This window comes from Diabrotica virgifera, chromosome 1, assembly GCF_917563875.1.
Source record: "Diabrotica virgifera virgifera chromosome 1, PGI_DIABVI_V3a".
NCBI classification, from domain to species: Eukaryota; Metazoa; Arthropoda; class Insecta; order Coleoptera; family Chrysomelidae; genus Diabrotica; species Diabrotica virgifera.
This window is the reverse complement of record NC_065443.1, coordinates 196,280,862-196,290,489: the sequence shown is the minus strand read 5'-3', so window position 1 is coordinate 196,290,489 and position 9,628 is coordinate 196,280,862.

The window sequence follows — 9,628 nt, the reverse complement described above, 5'->3', positions numbered from 1 at the left end:
GTAAAGAAGAAGAAGTAAAAAAGAAAAACGGATGGCTACAATAACAAAATTTATTTTATTTCGTTTAAACTTGATAACAAAGTCAGGGTATTAATATTTTAATTAGATTAATCTTTTACAAACTCCCGATTATTTCTGGCGTAAAATATTACTTTGATCCTTATCAATTGAGCACTGTATTTATCTTTAAACCTATAAAAATAGCCATAGTAGTTAAATAAATATGCAAAAAATACAAACACTACTATTCGTAGCGACTGGGGACGCTAGTCTGCTTCCGAACGAGACCTACGATTGGCGACCGGCGACTGGCAACCTTTTTAACTAATGTTGTACCTACAAATTATAAAAAATATCTTTGCATGTATATACACCAAATATAAACAATAAACACAAATATTTAATTGTTCAAACTATTTCCGTAGTCTTTAAATAAATCAACAAACACTATTATTCGTGGCGACTGGGGACGCTAGTCTGCTTCCCAACGAGACCTACGACCGGCGGCAGCGATTCGGTAGCTTCTAGGAGAATAGTCCTATTTAAAATGTATTAACGATACCTGAATCAATTGGTAGCGGCTACCAATTCGCAGCTACCAGCGACCGGCGAATTTGTAGGAAAACGCCCCTTTAGGACATACAAGTAAAGCTTTATTTCATCTACAGTTAATATCTAAAATTTTACTGTACAGTGAAACCTCAATAAGTCGGATTTATCGACACCGCACCCGATCCGGGTTATCGAAAATCCCGGTTAGCCTGAGAATATGGTAAAAATTAATAAACTACGAGACAAGGCGGAAACGGCGGGTTCGTTGGGAAAAATATTCCCATGAGATATTTTTGCATAATCACATTCGTGAGACATCCCAGAATAAGGTTCAAGAAGTCGCCCACGAGAAAAGTGGGCCAATTTTTTTTAACAATTTTTTTTTAATCAAATTGCAAAAATCAATTTTTTTGGCCCGTACTATTTTTTTTAGGTTTTTTGGAGCATTCTGGATAAAAAAGGTCTCTTATAATTTTTCTCTAAAGTTAATCTATTTCGAGTTATAAGCAATTTAAAATTTGAAAAACGCGAAAATGGCCATTTTTAAGACTTAATAACTCGGTCAAAAATTATTATTTTGAAAGTCAGAAAGTGACTAAATCAAAGTTTAAAGTCGCCGTTACATGATCCTGAAGAAATCTGTGTCATTAATTTACTACTAAGCTGTTATTTTTAATTAATAACAATGAGTGGTTAGATCGTATTGACGCTGCTGTAATGTGTGCGAGTAAGATGCACAATTGGACTGCTGGAATGGCTTCTCTCTCGCACTCAGAGTTTACAGCGGCCGCACACGTGCATGGAGCTTATTATTATTACTTAAAAATAACAGCTTAGTAATAAAATAATGACAAAAGTTTCTTCAGGATCTTGTAGGCGGGGCTTTAAACTTTAATTTAGTCATATATTGACTTTCATAATAATAACTTTTAACCGAGTTATTAAGCCTTGAAAATCGCCATTTTTCGTTTTTTTCAATTTTAAATTGCTTATAAGTCGAAAACGATCAACTTTAGAGAAAAATTAAAAGAGATCTTTTTTGTCCAGAATGGTCCAAAAAATTAAAGAAAAAATTGTTTGGACCAAAAATATTGATTCTTGCAATTTGATTAAAAAAAATTGTTAAAAAAAAATTGGCCCACTTTTCACGTGGGCGACTTCTTGAACCTTATTCTGGGATGTCTCACGAATGTGATTATGCAAAAAAATCTCATGGGAATATTTTTCCCTTTGGACCCGCCGTTTTCGCCTTGTCTATACGGTTTATTACAAATAAACTAGAGTATAATAGCAAAAACATGAAATACATACGCACAGTACATCTAAATTACATACAGTTGTATACAGTATTATTTATTTCTTGGTAAAAAACTCAGTCAAAATGAAAAAAATGTTTGTTTTGTCTGATGAAAGTCGGTCCGGATTAGCAGGACCTCCGGGATATCGGGGGCCGACTTATGGGGGTTCGACTGTATTTATTATTTTTACTATTATTACTATGGTTGACAAAATATGCCAGTATCTAATTTCTGCTTTTGTTCCAGGTAATCCAACATTATCGTGAATGCAGGTAATTTATCGGTAAGCTAATTATCGTGAATAAAGGTAATTTATAGCTAAATACATAATAATAATATTTAGGTTCTACACCACCTAAAGGTTTACTCAAACGATTAAAATGTAGGTTGTGTTATCTATGTATTTTAATAATTCGTTAAGTTCTAATATTGCAGAATAATCAAACAGATGAGAGAAATCATTTACAACACATGTTGGCATACTTATAAAGCAAAGAAGCTCAATTTTTAGGCGGTAAAAAATCATTAAATACTCAGCCCAAGAAATTCAATAGGTGTTGTTATATACATATAGAATTACCTTCACCTAAATTCTTTAGGCAATTTGAAAATGTCAGGAAAAAGTAGGTAAGGAGCCAGTAGTAAGTATCGGTTCACAACGTTCTTCGATGTCTTCCAATTTCCAATCTCCATCTTGTTCTGTCATTCCATAGATCATCCTCGAGTTCTCTGTCCCTGATTTCTCTATCAACTCCTCTCCAAATTCTTCTGAGCCTTCCTGGTCTGCGCCTTCCTCTTGGTTGCCATTCGAGGATATGTCTTGGTATTCTATTCTCCGGCATTCTCCTTACGTGTCCGTACCAGCTAAGTTGTTTCGTCCTAATGTCGTCAACAATAGTATGTGTCATGATTTCTCGGACTCTCTCGTTTGTTATTTGTCGTGTCTAGGTAGTCCCGCCAAACGGCGCCAGATGTCCATTTCTGTTGCTCTAAGCATTTTCTCTGTTCTGTCTTTTAGGGGCCAAACTTCGCATCCATATATTGTGATGCTTTTTATTATCGTGTTATAAATTCTTCCTTTATTTTCCTTAGATAGGTTTTCATCCCACAGTATGCTGTTCAGTAAGGATATGCCTTTCCTTCCCTGTATATTTCGTTCCTTAAGGCTATGGGTACATAATTCACAAATATTTTACGTGTATCCCTACTTTTTCTGTCTTTACACGGCAAATTACGTGTAGTAAAATTCACACCGGTGTGGATATGTAAACATTACTAGAATGTCATTCTACTTGAAAATGTCATAATTAATTTAAAGAGATGGCTTTTGAATGTTCTTGGATAACTGTTATTTTTATAATTGCAAATTATTAATTCAGTTAATAAATGTGATAATTTTTTCACTAACTATGTTTTCAGTGATTGTAATAATTTATTTGTACAACAAAAACTAATAATCAATCGAGAAAAGAGGAAAAGTGTTAAAGTGATTTTTTAATAATATGTTGTTATTTTGGAACACTTACAATTTTGAACATCTCTAACAACAAAATACTTGGATCACAGGATATATCTGATGTATTCTCTGCTTGGATCTTCCACAAATAATACACAATACAGTAGGAAAAATGAAAGAATACCCATGAACGAACATATAAAACACGCTGTATTTTCCTGTCACCGTGTCACACAAAAAATTGGCCAGCACAAGTACATGTAATAATTATTATTACATGTAATTGCGCTGGACAATTTTCTTTATGACACGTTGACAGGAAAATACAGCGTGTTTTATATGTTCGTTCATGGGTGTTCTTTCATTTTTCCGACTGTAAATAACTTTTTATTAAGTTCACGTCTTAAATCAATTATTTATCAAATACACTATATTATATCAATAATATTTAATCAATTTCTCAAAATATTCCCGATGCAATGTCAAATATTTAAAATTGTCACTGATTGTCAGTGTCTGACTGACAATATATGCTGACAATATTATATTCGGTTGAGTGCGTTGTAAGACAAAGACAGATTTGGAAAATATTACCACGGCATTGTGTTCATTTTTTTCAAATCCTGAAAAAACCAATAAATATTTTTGAAAAATTTAAACGCAGAATGAAAGACTAAATTATTACCGAGGGCCGAAAGTCCCTTAGAATAAATAAAAAGTTTATTTTGAATGAGATATTTGAAATTAAAAATCACACTAAATTTTCTCTTAGTTTTTTCACCCCTGTAACTTATTAAAATAAACATTATAGAAGTTCTCAGGGACTTTCGGCCCTCGCTAATAACGTAATATTTCATTCTGCGTTTAAATTTTTCAAAAATACTTATTAGTTTTCTCAGGATTCGAAAAAAATGAATCCCCATTTGAATAGCATTGCAGCCGAAAATACGTACCGATCCTCTTAAGAGCTGCATCTAATTTTCCGTCTTGAGTGATCTTTACTGCCAGGCATTTGTAGTCTTCACATAATTCTTTTTCTTGATTTTCCTCTACTCGGGGGTTTTGTTGGTCTCCTCCAATACTCATGTATTCAGGTTTCTCCATATTCACTTCTAAACCCCACTCTGTAAACTCTTCTAATAGTTTTCGCATCATATAACTAAGACCTTCAGAGTCCTGTGCGATGATCACCTGGTCATCCGCAAAGCACAGCGTGTACAAAGTTGAGTCCGTTAGCGGTTTGCCCATATTCGTACATTTTTTCTTCCATTTGTTGAGTGCTGCTTCGAGGTATATTTTGAATAGTGTTGGTGAGATACAGCATCCTTGCCTTAGTCCTTTAGTTACTGTGAATCCAGATGTTATGAGATTTCCCATTTGACTTCTTGTTGTTTGTTGGTAGTACAACGTACAACGTTTTTACGGTTTCAACCAATTCTATATTTACACTTGTTTTCTACACTGCCTTCTACAGACGTGAAGTAAAACCGTATACCCCAGGCTGTGGGTGAAAAATAGGTCGATTTCAGGATATAATTCGGGAATTTTTGAAACCTATCAGGTGTTGTAAAGGACGATGCCAGGAATAACTTCTACTAAAATGTAACCAAAAATATTGTGCGCTTTTTTTTTAATTGCGATTTTCATTTGTTAAATTTGCAATTTTTATTGATTTTTAATTTTGTAGCTTAGGATATTGATTTTAGAGAAAAACTTTTTAATAGAAAGTTGTAGAAAATTAAAAAACCTTCAATTTGAGCTATGGTAAGATTAATTTCGTTAATTGGTTATTGCAAAACAGCCTGCGAAAAGTCCAAAATGGCCGTTTTTTACAATTACATTATTTATTGTACAAATAATTTTTTATTATTTTTTAAAGCTTTAAAATGAAGATCTTTTTATTTCAAACATAAAAAAAATTGTAAAGCCAGATTAACGAATTTGTTGCTTAGATATTATAAATTGTTTATCACAAGAGGTCAAATGTCGAAGGCTATAACTTTTTGAAAAAAAATCGTAGAAAGTTAATGAAACATCCAATATCCTTCAAAAGATTTATATTTTCATATTCTGATGTAAATAAATGCGTAAAACATTTTTAAACCTCTAATTTTTGGGTTTGAAAATAAGGGGGCAAATTTCGTTATAAACATTTAGAGCTGAAGCGGCCCTGTACATCCTATGAGTTTTAACTTACAGATTATTATTGCTAAAGATGAAACAAAGATTTATAAAAAAATAAAAAATTTCTACGACCAACTGAAGCCGAGATAATTTTTGGGTTTGCAAATAAGGGGGCAAATTTCGTTATAAACATTTAGAGCTGAAGCGGACCTATACATCCTATGAGTTTCTAACTTACAGATTATTGTTGCTGAAGACAAAACGAAGATTTATAAAAAAATAAAAATTTTCTACAACTACCTGAAGCCGAGATAATTGTTTTTTTTTCTTAAGTCGTAGTGCCTTTATTTGTAGCAATTAAGGAATTATTTTACAGTCATTGACTAAAGAAAGACTTATATTATCTTAAAATAAAATTTATTATAAAATATAGTTACATTTAATTATTAAAAATTATTTTTAAAATCGGTGCTTTTGCGAGCGGCCGAATTTTGCAAATCGCCCTGCTCGCTTCAAATCCGCGCGGTCGGAAAATTTTTACGTAACTTGTATTAAATTTTGACAGAAAACAATATATTAATATTACCGTTATAATATACAATCTATTTATCACTGTATTTGTTTTTCTTGATAAACTTTTATATGTGAAATTTCATTTCTGAAGAAATAATATTACAAAAATGATACATATATATGAGATATATAACTACTATATTTTTAATTTTTTCATTGTTATATAAATATAATAATAATAATGTTACTTCTTACTATAATATACAATATAAAACTTTTTCTTCTTGTAGTGACTATTCTTTTTGGATTTCACATATAAAAGTTTATCAAGAAAAACAAATTCAGTGGTAAATAGACTGTATATTATAATGGTAATATTATTAAATTGTTTTCTGTCATTTAATACAAGTTACGTAAAAATTTTCCGAGGGCGCGGATTTGAAGCGAGCCGGGCGATTTGCAAAATTCGGCCGCTTGCAAAAGCACCGATTTAAAAAATAATTTTTAATAATTAAATGTAATTATATTTTATAATAATTTTTATTTTAAGATAATATAAGTCTTTCTTTAGTCAATGACTGTAAAATAATTTCTTAATTATTATAAATAAAGGCACTATGATTTAAGAAAAAAAAAAAAAACAATTATCTCGGCTTCAGTTGGTTGTAGAAAATTTTAATTTTTTTATAAATCTTTGTTTCGTCTTTAGCAACAATAATCTGTAAGTTAGAAACTCATAGGATATACAGGGCCGCTTCAGCTCTAAATGTTTATAACGAAATTTGCCCTCTTATTTTCAAACCCAAAAATTATCTCAGCTTCAGTTGGTCGTAGAAATTTTTTATTTTTTTTTATAAATCTTCGTTTCGTCTTCAGCAACAATAATATGTAAGTTAAAAACTCATAGGATGTACAGGGCCGCTTCAGCTCTAAATGTTTATAACGAAATTTGCCCCCTTATTTTCAAATCCAAAAATTAGAGGTTTAAAAATGTTTTACGCATTTATTTACATCAGAATATGAAAATATTACTCTTTCGAAGGAGATTGGATGTTTTACCGACTTTCTACGATTTTTTTTCAAAAAGTTATAGCCTTCGACATTTTACCTCTTGTGATAAACAATTTATAATATCTAAGCAACAAATTCGTTAATCTGGCTTTACAATTTTTTTTATGTTTAGAATTGAAACATCTTCATTTTAAAGCTTTAAAAAATAAAAAAAATTATTTGTACAATAGATAATGCAATTGTAAAAAACGGCCATTTTGGACTTTTCGCAGGCTGTTTTGCAATAACCAATTAACGAAATTAAACTTACCATAGCTCAAATTGTAGGTTTTTTAATTTACTACAACTTTCTATTAAAAAGTTTTTCTCTAAAATCAATAGCCTAAGCTACAAAATTAAAAATCAATAAAAATTGCAAATTTAACAAATGAAAATCGCAATTAAAAAAAAAGCGCACAATCTTTTTGGTTACATTTTAGTAGAAGTTATTCCTGGCATCGTCCTTTACAACACCTGATAGGTTTCAAAAACTCCTGAATTATATCACGTTTTTTCACCCACAGCCTGGGGTAGTAGAGAAACGTGTCCACCTGTATGTATTAACCGCAAACAAATACCACAGAAAGATGATGTACAGTACCTTGAGATTCACCTGGATAAAAAACTGACCTGAAAAAAACACATATTTTCCAAGCGAAAACAATTGGGCCATAAAGTGAGAGACATATACTGGCCAATAGGAAAACAATCCCAGTTATCAACACAAAATAAATTACTCCTATACAAAGCTGTGTTGAAGCCAATTTGGACCTATGGGATAGAACTGTGGGGAACAGCCGCAAATTCCAATATAGAAATTATACAAAGGTTCCAATCCAAAATATTAAGGATGATTTTAAATATACCGTGGTATATCACGAACAACGCCGTACATCGAGATGCAGAGGTAACTTATGTAAAGGAAGAAATTACATATCGAATAAAAAAATACAAGGACCGATTGCGGGAGCACCCAAACCACCTAGCAAGGAACTTGATGCAGATGTGTGCAGTGCGCTGGTTAAAACGTAAAGTGACTAGTGATTTAAGGTCGCGTCATATTATAATGCACGTCGCGTTTTCAGCACGTAGCGTTTGCAGACCGTCAATCGGACTGCCCATTCACATTATCATACATAGAACGTTTACGTTGGTTTCAGTTTGGTGTGGTGCAGATGTGTTTATTGTCACAACACATGTTTACATGACAAATTGCCTCGAAAACTACTTTTTAAATTAGACCGGGCAGTATCGTCGCTTCGGCTAGCGAAATTATTCCGATTCGATATTTTTAAACAAACTTACTCAAAAAGAAGTCCTTATAACATATCCACAGGGTGCCGGGCGGTACCGTGGTCGAAAAATTGTTTAAACATTTTTTTAAACAAATTCACAAAAATATTTTTTTCATTTCGAGCAATATTTTTTTAGATAAACTGGGTCATTCTGGGCAAAAAAGGTCTCTTGTCATTTTTCTCTAAAATTGATTGTTGTCGAGTTACATGCGATTAAAACTTTGAAAAATGCGAAAGGCCATTTTCAAGGCTTAATAACTCGATTAAAAGTATTATTATGAATTTCAACAAGTGACCAAATCAAGTTTCAAACCCCTTCTTCAAGGTCCCAAAGAGATTTTTGTCATTATTTTACTACAAAGCTGTTATTTTTAGTTATTAACAATTAGCGCTATAGTCCAACTGTATCGTCGCGACGCGTCGCCCCTGTTAGCGAAACTATTTCGATTAGATGTTTTGGCACAAACTTACTCAAAAAGAGTCCTTATAACAAACACATCCACAGGGTGCCGGGCGGTGCCGTTGTCAAACAATTGTTTTAACAATTCTTATTAAACAAATTCACAAAAACAATTTTTTCATTACGAACGATTTTTTTTTAGATAATTTGGGTTATTCTTAGCAAAAAACATATCTTGCAAAAATGCGGAAATGGCCATATAACTCGACAACAATCAATTTTAGAGAAAAATCACAAGAGACCTTTTTTGCCCAGAATAACTCAAATTATTATTAATTTGGGTTTAATTAAATTATTAATAAAAAATTATTTTTGTGAATTTGTTTAACAAAAATTGTTTAAACAATTTTTAGACCACGGCACCGCCCGGAACCCTGTTGATGTGTTATAAGGACCTCTTTTTGAGTAAGTTTGTGCAAAAAAATCTAATTTCGCTAACGGGGGCGACGATACAGTTGGACTATAGCGGTAATTGTTAATAGTTAAAAATAACAGCTTTGTAATAAAATAATGACAAAAATCTCTTCAGGACCTTGAAGAAGTTGTTTGAAACTTGATTTGGTCACTTATTGAAATTCATAATAATAATTTTTAATCGAGTTATTAAGCCTTGATTTTTCGCAATTTTAGAGAAAAATGACAAGAAGCCTTTTTTGCTAAGAATTACCCAAATTATCTAAAAAAAATGTTGCTCGAATGAAAAAATATTTTTGTGAATTTGTTTAAAAAAGATTGTTTAAACAATTTTTCGACCACGGCACCGCCTGGCACCCTGTGGATATGTTATAAGAACCTCTCTTTGAGTAAATTTGTGCAAAAAATCGAATCGGAATAATTTCGCTAGCGAGGGCGACGATACTGACCGGTCTAAATACTCGGT